The sequence below is a fragment of the Electrona antarctica genome (genome assembly GCF_951216825.1).
Source record: "Electrona antarctica genome assembly, chromosome: 13".
Lineage (NCBI taxonomy): Eukaryota > Metazoa > Chordata > Actinopteri > Myctophiformes > Myctophidae > Electrona > Electrona antarctica.
The window spans coordinates 3,995,862-4,010,546 of NC_136794.1; positions in this window are offsets into that span (position 1 = coordinate 3,995,862).

A 14,685-nucleotide genomic window follows, 5' to 3' on the forward strand; every position below is an offset into this window, starting at 1 on the left:
AGTTGAACTATTCAATTTATTTTTTCAAAATAGTAAAAAAAAGGCAAAGAAGTTTAGGGATAAGGGGTTTAGCGGTGACAAAAATGGAGCCCATTATCTATATCATGGCCCGTAGCACTTGCCCTAGCCCCGACGACCTTACAGGCGTATGCCAAGGCCCAACTTATGTAACTTAGATAGCATTTTATGTAGACTTATAGCATTTTATGTAGACATAGCACTATAAAGTATATACATGCATAGTTTCATTATATAGATATCCCACTGGTACGTTCTTATCCTACGTATGTTTCATGATGACTACTTTGTTATGTATGTGATGTATTGTCATGATTTTTGTTCTTGCTTAATGTAAAGTCGCTCTGGATTAAGACGCCTACATTGCAAAAATTGTATATCTAGGAAGAGAGAGAGCCAGAGAGAGGGAGCTAGGGAGATTGTGACTTTGATAACGGAGGGATTTGATACTGTAAAACAAGCCGTGGCCTCAGCTTGCAGATTGAATTAGACACTAACTAAGTCAATTACATAATTAAAGTTGATATCTCCATCAGGGGAGTAACAGATTACTGAGTATACACCTATACGCCAAAAGCCTAGCACTGCACTTTGTGCGTTTGTGTGTGTGTATGTGTGTGCGTGTGTGCGTGCGTGCGTGCGTGCGTGCGTGCGTGCGTGCGTGCGTGCGTGCGTGCGTGTTCGTGATAAAAGGTCATGTGTTCCTACAAGCAGCCTGAGGACACACATTGAATGTTATGAGCAACATCAGACATTACATTCAGACATACTGTAGAAAAATAGCAGTAACAGCAGCAACAACTGTACTAATACTGAACCCCTTGGATTAATTCTAGAATTAATTATGAATTATGAGTGTACAAACACTGGGGCGGAAAGCCAAACAATCTATCTGAAGAGTATATATACTATTTGAGGTATTTATACAAAAGAAGGGGTATAGGACCCGATACGTTTTTCACTAAACCTCTTCCTACTCCTTTTTCAAACACAAATATAAGGTAAGGATTGTTTAAGGTTATACATTTTTTTGGGCGCCATTTCTTTCTTTGTTAAATAACATGATTTTCCTTTATTTGTCTTTTATTATTTATATTTTAATGTGTTCAAAATAAATAAATCAAATGAAATGAAAAAAAAAACTCTTCTTCTTCACCACAGTTTTGCCTCATAGATTGTAATAAATTACAATTTATTTTCCACAGCCACGGGTGCAATACTTCATAGTCAATGGAACGACGATAACAATGCTGGTATAGTAAGTAAATCAATTACATACTGTACATGATTTGATTTCTAAGAAGGATTCCATCCAGGTATAACAAACGATAAACCACACATCTCATCATCGTGACTTACAGACAGTACACCATGAACCTACTGTACCACAACAGAATTAAACACTCGTGCAGGAATCTCTTCATTACCACAGAAAAAAAGATGGTGAGGAGGATTCCTCACCATGGTTTTATATCCTGCAAAACCATCCATTCACTGACTGTACATACAGTACCAGGGACGTGCAGAGAGTGTTAGAGGGGCAGGGGCTGAAATCCCGCTAAGAGGGCACGTTTGGACAAAGATAGCGAAAATAGCAGATCTACAAGTTCACAACACGTCGTGCTGCGACGCGTTGAGAGCTTGTAGATCGGCTATTTTCGCGGCCGCAACCCCAGCACTCTTTATCTACTGGAGATGCGGTGTATACGACATGGATTTCTACACACATTTGTTCAACGTAAGTTCCAAGTTCAGGAGACTTCGGGGGAAAAAAGCAATTCTCCTGAATGCTGCCTTCCGGTATGGCATGGAAAGGAAAGGAGTGGCATTTTTGCATCTCTTTCACCGTAGTAGTAAATGCTGCATTCGTGGTCTGGGAAAGGGCAGTTGTTTTACAGACTGGGTATAAAAGGGGCAGGGGCTCAAGCCCCCTTTGAGTTCTATGTGTGCATGTCCCTGTAAAGTACGTTCAACCAACGTCATCCATGATGCTGGCTCCCCCTGTGACAAGCCCCCCCTGTGTGTGTGTGTGTGTGTGTGTGTGTGTGTGTGTGTGTGTGTGTGTGTGTGGGGGGGGGGGGGAGTGTTGTGGCTCCACCTGTGACAAGCCCCCCTGTGTGTGTGTGTGTGTGTGTGTGTGTGGGGGGGGGAGTGTTGTGGCTCCCCCTGTGACAAGCCCCCCCCTGTGTGTGTGTGTGTGTGTGTGTGTGTGTGTGTGTGGGGGGGGGGGGGGGGGGGGGGGAGTGTTGTGGCTCCCCCTGTGACAAGCCCCCCCCTGTGTGTGTGTGTGTGTGTGTGTGTGTGTGTGTGTGTGTGTGTGTGTGTGTGTGTGTGTGTGGGTGTGTGTGGGGGGGAGTGTTGTGGCTCCCCTGTGACAAGCCCCCCCCCCCTGTGTGTGTGTGTGTGTGTGTGTGTGTGTGTGTGTGTGTGTGGGGGGGGGGGGGGTGTTGTGGCTCCCCCTGTGACAAGCCCCCCCCTGTGTGTGTGTGTGTGTGTGTGTGTGTGTGTGTGTGTGTATTGGTGTGTGTGGGGGGGAGTGTTGTGGCTCCCCCTGTGACAAGCCCCCCCTGTGTGTGGGTGTGTGGGGGCCGCATCTCTCCCTGTCTGTGAGTGTGTGACGAGCACCTGTCACAGACAAAGTGCCCTGTTCTCCCACTACCCTCCAGCCCCCAGAGAGGTCTGACAGGGACAGACAGTAGGCTGACAGGAAATGGGGGAGAGAGATGGGGGGGAGTGACATGCAGTAAAGGCCGTCGGGGCCGGGAGTCGAACCCGCGGCACACTGCCAGACTTGGGCTACCGGCCAAGGTGCCTGGACCGCTGAGCCACGGCCCAGGCCGAGGTCTGACATGATTGAGACTGTGGTGGTCGCACCTCTTTCCCCCAAGCATGCATCTTGTTTAATAATCGCACCAATGTTCACTTTATGCATTTATATGTACAGTTACAGTATTCTTTTTAAGCATTTAGTGCTCTGAAAAACAAGGGAGCCTCCTCTATATTTCCACGTCTGTGTAGCAAAACACGCTGGCTTGATCTTGGCACTGAGTGAGTGGTAGATAAATATCTGTCTTGGGAGCTAACAGGGTGCTCATGCAGCGCATTATGGAGAAGCCTCCTAGCTCCCTTTCATCCTTCTCACACACAGAATAACCATAATCTAACCATCAATCAATCCTGCTGAAAATGCTAAGACTTTTAGAAAAGAGGTAAAACAACAAAGTGTCTCTTTTTTTATCTGAGTGTAAATCAGGGGACCAATTCCCCAACTGTTCCAGCCCATTTCATCACCAGTGTTACGGTGTTACCTACAGCAGAGAACAGGTCGGACCAATCGGGACACGGTATGCAATATAGGCGGGCTTTGGTACAGTGACGTTCAATGCTTGAGACCTTTGACTGACAGTAGCTCTGACCAATTGCGTCAAAGAGAAAATGTTCCCCGGGAAATGAAATCCAAGTGGAGCCAGCCCAGACTGATATACCGCGACAGTGTTGTGTGATATTAGTCTGGCTTATTAGCCAGGCTAGCCTCATATGGCTCTGTGCCCTATAGCAGGGGTTCTCAACCCGTGGGTCGCGACCCCTCGGGGGGTCGCCAAATTATTTTAGGGGGTCCCCAAATTATTTTCAAAAAAAAAGAAAAAAAAGATTAAATTAAAAAAATTATTTTCACGATTTTTCGAAAATAGCAGACCTACAAGCTCGTAGCGCGCCACTCGGTGGCGCGCTATGAGCTTGTAGATCTGCTATTTTTCAATAGCTAAATTATAACAATGCTTAAAACACCAAAAGGGGTTCCCGCCCAAAATGGTTTAAGGTTATTGTAGCAGTCAATTTATATTGGGGGTCGGGAGGGGGCGGGGCGGGGGTCCCGAGACATTGCCAAAGCATTTCCGGGGGTCCCCGGCCAAAAACGTTGAGAACCCCTGCCCTATAGAGCGTCGCAGTCCCGCCCCCTACCATGGCCCAGGAAATGATTCTCCGTTCATTTTCCTCATAGACATTTCAGAAAGTATTTATTTAAAGACGTTTACGCCGCGGACAAAGCCAACTCGAGTCGTGACAAATCATGACAACAAACACAATTTTTGGGCCAAACAAATAATTTCTTCTTTGTAATTATTTGTTTGGTCCAAAATATTGTTTGTGTTGTCACGACTCGAGTTGGCTTTGTCCGCAGCGTAACCGTCTTTAAATAAATACTTTTTGAAATGTCTATGAGGAAAATGCATTGGGATTCATTTCCTGGGCCATGGTAGGGGGCGGGACTGTGACGCTCTATATGGAGATTGGAGGGTGGAGTCGAGTGGAGATTGGAGGAGTGGCTTGGTGTTTGGAGACACACCTGGGCCTCATCTCCTCATCAGCCAGCCAGTATAAAAACCTGTGATGAACACCACTTCAGCCCATTTGCCGTGCTGAACCCTTTGTGTGTACTGTGTAGCTAGCATCTCATTCCCGTTGAGGCTGTGAGCCTTGCCATATTCTGTTGTGCTTAATAAGGTAACTTTACTCACTGTGTTTAAAGTACAGACAAAGTAAGCTATGTTGTAATTAAGAACTTAATTGCAGTCTTTTCAAAACATTTCTGGAGTGTGTCACTTTCAAAAGGAAAGCTTGGTAGGGGTGTGCTGCCATTTTATTTTAGATCCATTTTTGACTGTTTAGTTACAGAGTTTAGATTGTCATTTTGTTTTACTTGCTGTAGCTTAACTCTTTTCCTTTTCAGGTAGGGTGGAGAGTTGTGTTTGTTGCTTTGGCCTTGGCCACCATGAAGATTTAGGCTTTCCCTTGATATTTAAGTTTCTGTAACTTCAAATTTTTTTTTAAATCTGTGTTACTCCTTAAGCCCTAGACTCCATTTAAGGTCATAACAACCAGCGTTTTGACATTTTGCCTGTACCTGGTTGCTGTCTATACTCGTTTGGTGAAAATAAACACTTTCATTTGACCTGCGCTGCCCTCTGCCTCTTGCACAGTTTGGGTCATCCTACCACTGTCTCTTGACTCGAACCGTGACTGTCTGTTTGCTTGAATGTTTGGTGAATGGTCCGTCTTTGTAACTAACCTGACATAGTCGTCGTTGCTGGTTTGGCTCATATGCAAGTTCTAGTTCTTGACAGTTTGTGTATACACTGTTGTCTGTATGCTGCATGCACGTTTGTGTAATGTGTATACTGTACATGCGCCTCAGCAGGGTGTCTTCTTTCACAAAGTGATAACCTGCTACCCAGTGTTTTCACTGATAAACTAAATGGAAACTAAATGAAAAGCTACGATGACTAAAACTAAGGTCACATTCACACCTAATACTTCGGTGGACTCGATGCGAATGGGCAGAGAAGTTGGGATTCTTGCATATTTAATTTGCTGCGATTTGCCTTCACACTGCGCTGTCATCCGCAGCAATTGGAAACGCAGCAGGGACCTTATCAATGTGTTCAATTCATAAACTAGCCTACACAGTGAAATCTATGGTGATATATTATACTCATAACGTGGATGTCTCGTGACGTCGGGGACTGGACCTCTCTCTCTCCTCACGCACTGTTCCTTTGGGCATAGAGACGGCAGCGCAAAATGTTTACAACTTTATTGGGATGAAGCAAGGGGGCAGGCAGACTTTCCAACGTTGAAGCTCTGGGTCCTAGTGGTAGGAGGAGGGACTACAGGCGGACCCGTGGATTCATGACCGGGAAACCCCGTGCAGCTGGGCTTTAACGTTGAGCGCTCGGTTGCCCTACGTCACTCAGGACCTCAAAGTTGAGGTCCTGGGAGGGACTTCCGGCAGTCTTCCGGGTGCTTCAAAACGCCACTGAGCAACTTCCACTGACATGAATAGCTGGGGGGGCGGAGCTTCGCGCCAGTTCAGTCTCTATTATATATATACTCTATGGGATGAAGAAAGTCCCTACTCCTCCCCACACAGTGACAGCACTCCATGTTTACGCACAGACAGACAGACAGAATATTCTGTAGGCTACACTGCAGTGTTTTTATGTGTTTCCTTAAGCAATTGATTAATGTACTCGTCCTCATATTTGGATCAGGGCTTCGGTCTCCTCCTTCGACCACGTCTATCCACGGTAACGGGACATCTTTGCGCTGTGTAAAATATGCCTTCTCCTTCCTCCAACTGTGTTCAGCTCCTCACCCGCCACATTGTTTGCTTCATTTCCTGTATTTGCTGCGGATTGCATTCTCACCTGCACCGAATCGTAATCGAGTGCGATTCGAAAGCGAAGCGAAACCCCCGTTTTTGGTCGAAGTGTAGAATGCGGTTCTTTGATGCGCATTAGGATTCGAATGATGCTTCACACCTGCACGTACTTTCTGACAATGTGCAGCAGGATATGTTTTAATCGCAGTTTTAATGGCTTGGCAGTAGTACGGCAAAAGATCAGCCAAGCCATCGGCCCACATGATGACCTTCTGACAACTGTCTTAAAGCGTATAAACTGAGATGGTACAGACACATCACCAGATCCGCAGGCCTTGCAAAGACCATCCTTCAAAGGCACCGTACGAGGGGGCAGGAGAAGAGGGAGACAAGAGAAAAGACGGGAAGATAACATCGGAGAATGGACGCACTTGGAACTCAGTGAGGCAATGCAGGGGCGTCGCTTATAAGTGTACGCGCTATACGCATAATGCGTAGGGCAACCAGAAGATAGTTGTGATTAGGGCAACAAAAACGTCAGCTACAGCCCTGAGGCAATGAGAGCTGCCGAGGACAGAGAAGGGATGGGGGGAGAGAGAGCTGGTCAACAACACATCATCTGTGGTTCCCTCAACGACACCTCCGGGGTTACGGGATAGGTGAGGTGTGAGGTGAAAGCTTTCTGGTGTGAAGGCGACCTTTAAAACTACAATCAAAACATGCTGCCAAAAACAACGCTGGTTTTGTCTGCATGGATGCATGCACGTTTGTGTGCATGCGCCTCAGCAGGGTACGTGTCTTCTTTCACAAAGTGATGATAATAACCTGCTACCATGCTTCTACTGCTACTGTGATAATGCTGTGATAATAACCTGCTACCATGCTTCTACTGCTACTGTGATAATGCTGTGATAATAACCTGCTACCATGCTTCTACTGCTGCTACTGTGATAATAACCTGCTACCATGCTTCTACTGCTACTGTGATAATGCTGTGATAATAACCTGCTACCATGCTTCTACTGCTACTGTGATAATGCTGTGATAATAACCTGCTACCATGCTTCTACTGCTACTGTGATAATGCTGTGATAATAACCTGCTACCATGCTTCTACTGCTACTGTGATAATGCTGTGATAATAACCTGCTACCATGCTTCTACTGCTACTGTGATAATGCTGTGATAATAACCTGCTACCATAGCTTCTACTGCTACTGTGATAATGCTGTGATAATAACCTGCTACCATGCTTCTACTGCTACTGTGATAATGCTGTGATAATAACCTGCTACCATAGCCTCTACTGCTGCTACTGTGATAATGCTGTGATAATAACCTGCTACCATGCTTCTACTGCTACTGTGATAATGCTGTGATAATAACCTGCTACCATGCTTCTACTGCTACTGTGATAATGCTGTGATAATAACCTGCTACCATAGCTTCTACTGCTACTGTGATAATGCTGTGATAATAACCTGCTACCATGCTTCTACTGCTACTGTGATAATGCTGTGATAATAACCTGCTACCATAGCTTCTCACACCACCATCAGTGCTCCATACACAGGCATGGATCCTCACACCTCCCATCTGTCAGGGAGCATGTGCTTGTTGTTTGTGTGGTGTGTGTGTACTGCAAAAAAATTATAAGTTATACGATCTCGTTCCAAGAAGATAAGTGTTTGTTTTAATGCCTGATTTCTCTTATAAATATTAAAACTTGTTTGGCCGTTTGTTAGCTTGTCATCAAGCTGTGTGCCTCGCAAATAAATGTAGTACTTCAATCATATCGCAACGCTTTAATTAGTGATGTGGAACATTACACACGATTTATGAATATCACACATTTTGCCATAGTAAGCTCATCTCTTTAATCGTGACATTGTGCAGCTGCAGCAGAACAACACAGGCTGAGTGATGGGTAAATTATACTATGCCAGCTATAAACAGTTTAATTATGTTGTCTGTTATGTGAAATTGTTAGGCTACAGAGTGCCAAACACTGACCAAAACCACACATGTTTCTTGTTTGTAAAAATGTGTCCGAGATAGAACTGCACAAAATGTCATTTCAGACTGAAATGCACAGTTGACATGTACGTCTCTAAATGTTTTGATGAATTGAACAAGGTGGACACTCTTGTAAACAAGTGTAGTGCTTTATTGGGGTCGTCCACTCACAGTTAACAGTCTGTGACAGCACTGTTTACGCACAGACAGACAGACAGACAGACAGAATATTCTGTAGGCTACACTGCAGTGTTTTTATGTGTTTCCTTAAGCAATTGATTAATGTACTCATCCTCGGATCAGGGCTTCGGTCTCCTCATTCACAGTTAACCGTCTTTGTATTGAGTTGTGCTTGAAATGTACTTCTGCAAACTGTTAATAAATATTTCAATCAATCCATCAAAAATGCACTGGTGTGACACTGCAAACCATATAGCTGATGCTCGGTCACATAATAAAACACACTTTTACTCCTCGAGAGAAAACAAAAACTAGCAACTAGGACTTTATCTGGATTAAAACAGTCCCGTATATGACGTATACAATTGAATGACTCCCTCGCTGACCGGTCTCGCACGTCACATTCTGCATGCATTCACAGAGGTGTCATGTTTGTGGAGTCAACCAGACTATTGAACAACTGCCTCGAAGCCTAATTTATATATATATATATGCTACTTTGAAAGACAAGCACCGTGAGCCAGATTTCTCTTCTTGGCTCGTTCCGTGTGTTTTTGGAACGTCTCACAGGCTGTGAGCCACTTGGCTCATACTGTACCTCCTAAGGCCTCACTCACACGGTCACAACAGATTGATGTATGCTTGTTGTATGCAAAGGGTGTGACACAGCTTGCCCCAATGCATTTCCAATGGGAGTCACATGGTTTGACACAACATTTGTGTTGTATGAGGGGGAGGGGCGCAGTCGAAACACAGCCGAAAGCCATACAACAGCTTGTAGTCCAAAATGTGGACTACAAACCATGTGACTTCCATTGGAAATGCATTGGGGCGGCCATGACACTCACAACATTCATACAACAAGCATGCATCAATGTTTTAAAGGTCTGAGTGAGGCCGTAGTCCAAAATGTTGTATCAAACCATGTGACTTCCATTGGAAATGCATTGGGGCGGCCATGACACTTACAACATTCATACAACAAGCCTCAGAGCCACAATTTGTACTTTTACTTCACTAAAACTTTAGTTACTTTGGCAATTTAAAAATGTATTAGAAAACATACATTAACCACTTCAACCCTATACATTTCGGCCATTTGAATTTGATTTGTAGATCGGCTATTTTCAATAGATTTTCTACACATTTTGAACTTGTGAAATGGGACATTCTGCAATATGAATACTTTTACTTTTAGTACTTTAAGTACATTTTGATGCCGATACTTTTGTCCATTTTCTCAAGTACTCAAGTACATTTTCAATTCCGTATACTTTTACTTGTAACGAAGTACTTCTAAATTGCAGTATTGGTACTTTTACTTAAGTAAAACAATTGAGTACTTTTCCCACCACTGCATCTCTTATCGGCTCACAGCGTTCCGTTGCCATGGACGCAGCATGCTTGGCTTGTCAGTGAGCCGATCTATCTGTTACATATAAATGTCCCAGCGCTATGAGCCATGATGACTCTTGACATGATCCACAGCTTGTCTTACGCAGCATAACCTACAGTAGTACTATAGTCAGGGGCTGCCTTCACGAGGACGTCGCGGGCTGTTCCCCGCCTAAGTTTTGTGAACGATATAAAACTTTACTGCGTCTACATTGCGGTTATGTTAATTATGTACGACGTCCACTCGAGACCGGTAAACTGCTTCGTTTTCAAGATAAAGATGCAGTACACATGGCTGGCCTGCAGATGGCCACAAAAAAAAGAAAAAGCTTATTCTAAAGGCTATATGAAAGCGTTGGTATTTCACACAGGTGTTGCCAAATAACTAATTATCTTGATCAGATGCGCATATGCGTCATATCAATTTAATGAGCAGAGCAGTGCTGCTTCTCTCTCTGAGTCTGCACACACTGACTGACCAGCTAAAGTGTATGCCTACTAAACCATAATATACGACAAACCTTGGATTAATTCTTCTGAAAACAGCAGCAAGCACAAAGTAAGTGTGAGAGAGAGAGAGAGAGAGAGAGAGACTGTGAGAGAGAGAGAGAGCGTGCGCACTCCTATTTTTTTAACACGCATCTCTCTCTCTCTCTCTCTCTCTGTGACTGCGTCGGACACAGACGCGGTCAATAATATAGAGGAATATGGACAGTAAACAATGTGTTTATCCTACCTGTGGTCTCTCAATGCAAAGCCGTTTTGAAGTTACACAAAGAATGTTTAATTTCCACCCAAGAAGAGAAGCACTTTGATGAGGTCCATGCATGCTTTGCACTGTGCACTGCGCAGTCAGACCTGCCTGAGAGGAACGTGCGGTGGCTGTGCTGCCCATATATATATATATATATATATCTATGGTGCTGCCTATCTTGTATAGCCTATATACTAATCTATTCTACACTACACCATTTGTGACCACACGCGATATAGAGCCTGCCATCGCGGGGGTGGCAACTGTCGAGGACAGCTGAAAAACTATTTTCTTTGTCCTTTTTTATTTTTCTGTCTAAAATACTCTGAAGCTATATTATTATTCATGTCATGTTAGAGCAGGTCTGAAATAAATGTCAGAGCTGATATCGACATATAAATATGAAATAAATGCTTAAACATGTCACTATGTCTAATGTTATAACCATTGGGTTAACCAATGCTAACTAGACATACGGCTTCCTTGCTAAAGTATGCAAATTCCGCTAAAATCCGCCTTTTTGTACACAATCGTTTTGGAAGATAATACTAGTCTTTTACTAACTGGCTAACAGAAATAGCACAGAAAGAAGTATTAACAACGATATTTTGTAAAAAGTGTGTTTATTTTGGTCCGCCTAAAGCTAATTCATGCTAATGTTCCAGCTGGGGGCACTGCTGACCACAACAATGGAAAATGCGGAAATGGCTTCCTATTTCCAATAGTAGAAGAAGAAGACTCGAATGAATGTATTGTAAACATTGTAACATTATGTCACCATAACGTGGTTATTATTAGTTGCTTTGGAATGTACCTGCCATGAAAATTAAGGTCATAATAACGCAGATCGCATCGATATGTAATATAGCGCGATAATGTACTTGTTTTAGCTACACGATTGATATCAATATATTAGCTAAATGTAGCTAACGGCTATCATTGCGGGGTTGCCAGTTTCTGCGAGAGAAATAAGCAACCCGGTATATGAAAACAAGCCCAAAATAAGCGAAAATAGCAGATCTACATGCATACAAACAACACAAATCTTGTGTCTGGCATAAAGTATTTACAGATGGGGGTCTGCAGACAAATAATAATAATAACAGGCTAATGAAACATTAAGAGAAGAGCCAAGAGGGCACAATTTGTGCTGGGAGGGTTTGAGAGCAAACTGTCCTGTTGTCTGTTGGTTACTGTTTTTTTAATTATGTGTCCATAATCAACTACACTTTAAAAACAAGCCCAAATAATCAACTACACTTTATTTTTGTCAAATACATTTTTATTAACAGGTTATAAATTATTATAAAATTGGTACAGTAGGCCTATGCATTATTCTTCTTTAGAAACAAGGCCAACTAATTATAATAAGCAGACATGGCAACACTGCTGGTTGACTAATGGAGGAATGAAGGGAAAACAGCGCCCCCTAAAGTCACAGATCACTGAACTAAAGCTTAGAAGTCCATTTTCTCTGCTTGGTCTTTTTTCCACTACTCCTGCAAGACATTTTTCTATAAGCCATATCTCCAAAACTGGTGGATCAAACTGAACAACCAATACGTCAATTTGAAGCTATGATTCCCTGCTTTCATATGAAATGAAAAAACGAAAATTAAAAAAATTCCAATGGCAGTCTCTCAGTCAAATTTGGTCACATTTAATAGTAACAATAATGTAGAAGATCCGTTTTTTTTCTTGTCTTTCCGGATTGGTAATCACCATAATTTATATCTGTTCTCCAAAAATAGCTCCTCTACAAGCTCGTGCATGCGGGCTGCAGATCGGCTATTTTTGGAGAAGAGATTTATAGACATTATGTGCAAATATAAAATAGCTGTGATACTTATATGTAAGTGGTTATGGTGAAATAAACCATTAACACTAGTTAGTTTGGAGGGGGCGAGGGGACTATGACATCAATGTTTCAGCAAATTAGGCGGCATTCGCTGTACACACGGAGACGTGAAAGTCGCGTCTCCAAACTTTCCCACTCTGGAAGGTAGTTTCAAAATTAGCCGTTAAAGTCCCCCAAAACGCCGTCTCCGTGTGACAAAAAGGGCAGATCGGCTAATTACTTGCCCCAGAAACACCGAATACGTCCTCGTCTGTACAGGCCCTTAGTTTACACCATAAAATCAGTGGCGTATCCAGGAATTACGTTTTGGGTAGGCAAGATATGTGACCTGAGATCAGATTCTAAAAATGTCTTCTACATCCTGACAGTTTTCTGAAAAAGCTATGTTTCTATGTCAGTCGTTCTTTGATTTTTCAAAAATAGCAGACCTACAAGCTCGTAGCGCGCCACTCGGTGGCGCGCTATGAGCTTGTAGATCTGCTATTTTTCAATAGCTAAAGCATAACATAATGCTAACACCAAAAGGGGTTCCCGCCCAAAAAAGGTTAATTGTCGTCTCCCCACGCACAATCGTAGCACTAAAGGTTTTCAAAGTGATATTATACCTGCCAGACGAGTTGGATACAAAGGCTGAAAGGCACGCATTTACATTCCAATGGGTGATCGAGGGCCGCGCTCTACCGCAACGGCCAATCAGCTGTCCCTTAATAGTTCTCAGGTCTTGTTTTTGTCCTCTCTTTTTAAGGCCTCACTCAGACCTTTAATGCATTGCTGCGTGCTTGCTGTATGAATGCTGTGAGTGTCATGGCCGCCCCAATGCATTTCCAATGGAAGTCACATGGTTTGAGGACTACATTTTGGACTACAAGCTGTTGTATGGCTTTCAGCTGTGTTTCGACTGCGCCCCTCCCCCTCATACAACACAAGTGTTGTGTCAGACCATGTGGCTCCCATTGGAAATGCATTGGGGCAAGCTGTGTCACACCCTTTGTATACAACAAGCACAGAGCAATCTGCAGCGACCGTGTGAGTGAGGCCTAGGGCTGAGCTCACACCTTTAATGCAATTCTCGTGCTCGTTGGATCAATGATGTGTTGTGTCATGGCCGCCCAACGCATTTCCAATGGAGGTCACATGGTTTGACACAACATAGGGGGAGGGGTCTGTTGTATGGCTTTCAGCTGTGTTTCGACTGCGCCCCTCCCCCTCATACAACACAATGTTGTGTCAAACCATGTGACCTCCATTGGAAATGCATTGGGCGGCCATGACACAACACAAAATGCATCCAACGAGCACAGAGCATTGCATTAAAGGTGTGAGTGCACCCTAAGTGGTGCAACCATTTTTTTAAGTGACTATGTGTGTGGGTGGGTGGCTGGCTGCCTGGGTATGTGTGAGCACGACAACAGCATGGTTGTTTTTCACCACCTGTGCGCAACCTAACACACACATATTAACTGTATATATGGTGATTTCAGGTGTGCCAGTACTGTACAGTGACAGTACAGTACAGTACAGTACAGTAGAGGGTACGTAGGGCATTCACTTCTAGTCATTTTTACTAGTTGACTAGTTGCCTAGTCGACTAGTTGTTTAACTACCTATTATGTAAAAAATAAAATAAATTAATAATTATAATTAAAAAAAATTTAATACATATTTGTACATTGAAAAACTGTGTACATGGTGACTATAACTATAATCTACCTGATCTTGAGGCCTACAAAATTGACTAGTTTCTTATCAACTAGTCAACTAGTACCAACAAGGTCGACTAGTGGATTTACTAGTCGACTAGTAAACTAGTCGACTAGTTGCTTAATGCCCTAGGGTACAGTAGACTGAGTAGAGGGACCCCCACACGGTAACTCTGTCATTTCTCAACCGTTTCGGACGCGGGGCGGCTCGCCGGAATCGGGCCGGCACCCTGGGTGCGTTCCTGTGGGCCTGGACCCCCCCCCCCAATGAGTTAATAGCACAGTCCGACTCTTCACATACTGTACTAGAGCATGTCTGAAATGTAAATATGAAATAAATGCTTACACATGTAGCTAGGTATAATGTTAGAGACCACAGAAGTGAACCTTTCAAGCCTGTTTTCTCAACTCGCTGTTTTCTGCAAGACATCACTCTATAAGCCATATCTCCAAAACCGGTGGGTCAAACTGAACAACCAATATGTCAATTTGACAATTTTCAAAAGGCATGAAAAAAATGAAAATTCAAAAAAAATCCAATGGCAGTCCCTCAGTCAAGTTTGGTCACAAATCTAGAGTTAGAATGTCAGTGAGCTTTTTA